The following is a 2,009-nucleotide window of genomic DNA, read 5'->3' on the forward strand; positions in this document are numbered from 1 at the left end:
GATCGAGACCTCTTCTTTGGGGAGAATTTTCTCGGAGTTGGGGGTTTTCTCTTCTGAACCTTACTTGTACTTGTAGGCGTTACACTTTTTGAAAAAGATGATGATGGTGTAATTATTGGCAGAGGAGGAGAAACAGAAGCCGGCTCCATAAGATTTTCACTTGAGATGGTTGGTGGCGGCGTTGTTGGAGCAGGGAAAGATGTTACAGCAGGACATAGTATATCTTTCTTATTTTCTGATACGAAGGGATTATTTTTTTCATGAGATACATCTGTCTATCGATGCTAATTCCTTGAGGTTTGATGACTCGCGGAAGGTCATTGAAGCCAGGCGGTGGATCTTCTAAAAGGATGGTGTAGGGCACTTTGTCAGAAACTATGGATTTCTTTGTCAACACTACACCAGGCTGCTCTTTCATATACACAAAGCGATGTGTCTGGGTTATTTGTGGAATGTTTTTCATTTCAGCACGGAACTTGGTTTACCAGTCATAAGTAGGAATTGTTACATTTTCGGATCTGTGCCAACAGCAACAGGAATAATAGAGCTAGAAATCTGACAACTTTTACGGGCGACATTAATTACATCTTCAATAACTTCACTTTCATTTTTCCGGAATGCTCTCTTGAAACAACCAAAATACAAATCAGGTTGAAATTTCATGTGTCCCACTGGCAAAAATGAAATTTTTCTACTGCTGTTCTTTCCTGTCAAAACTCTCCACATGAGGTATCTCATTAAGATGTTTTTACTTTGCCCAACACCGTTATCAGCACGAAATTCTAAATGCTCCTCACCTACTGAAACCTTTTCAAAAAAGTGACGTACAAGAGATAAGACTGTATTTACTCCTTCATCTGCAATACAAGCTTCTGGAATAATGTACAAAACAAATTTGTTAAGTGTTTAACATGCTAGACCAAAGAGACCCACTTTGTAGCCTGTAAGAAAGAAAATGGGTCCAACTTGTTTGTGGATCGTATGGTAAGTACACCTGTTGGGCAAAATCAAAACTGTAATGCAGAGTGCCGTTGTATGTGTTAGAGTTATGTGGCCTAAGAGACAATGGAGTTTCCAGTTGTCTAATCCCTTGTCTACAATTGTCTATGGTGTTTTTATAAGCAGTCCGCTCTGCTTGGATGTGATTAAGATGTTATATAGCCTTCTCCATCAAATTTCTTCTTTCCTCCTCATCCATAATTGACAGTTTCCCTATTACAGTTTAATTGTTTCTATACCGGGCGAGTTGGCTGTGCGCGTAGAGGCGCGCGGCTGTGAGCTTGCATCCGGGAGATAGTAGGTTCGAATCCCACTATCGGCAGCCCTGAAGATGGTTTTCCGTGGTTTCCCATTTTCACACCAGGCAAATGCTGGGGCTGTACCTTAATTAAGGCCACGGCCGCTTCCTTCCAACTCCTAGGCCTTTCCTATCCCATCGTCGCCATAAGACCTATCTGTGTCGGTGCGACGTAAAGCCCTTAGCAAAAAAAAAAAAAAAAAATAGTTTCTATAAGTCACACAAAGATCAGTCTTGGGTTTCTGAACTACTATGTTACTGCAAAAGGAACGCCAGATGGGATGCTAGGACGAGAGTGATACAGGAATTCTCTTTAATGATTTACAACTGTCAGAGTATAATGTATGAACGCACTTCTTAGACATGCTGGTTGGGAGAAGCATGAGATCACTTCTTCGTTTTGTACGGATCCAGCCTGGCATGACCAGTGCATTTTGTTCACTGAAATTATTCATAAAGTCGACTGCATGTTTACGATCATCAAAAGGAATAGATTTTATTTGAGAAGTCTTTAATATGTTTCGGTGAATTTTTAGGCTGCACCCCTTCTTTCTTGAATTGTTCTTTTAATTTTTTTAGCCTCTTAGAGCCACAAGTGAATACAAATTGAAAGATTGACTGACACACCTCCTGCCCTCTGAAGTGATAAATTGTGTAAGTTTCTTTCCTGTCATAATTTTTTTCTCTTAGTAGCTGTCGTCATTGGCTGGTT

This window comes from Anabrus simplex, chromosome 1 (genome assembly GCF_040414725.1).
Source record: "Anabrus simplex isolate iqAnaSimp1 chromosome 1, ASM4041472v1, whole genome shotgun sequence".
In the NCBI taxonomy this organism is placed as follows: domain Eukaryota; kingdom Metazoa; phylum Arthropoda; class Insecta; order Orthoptera; family Tettigoniidae; genus Anabrus; species Anabrus simplex.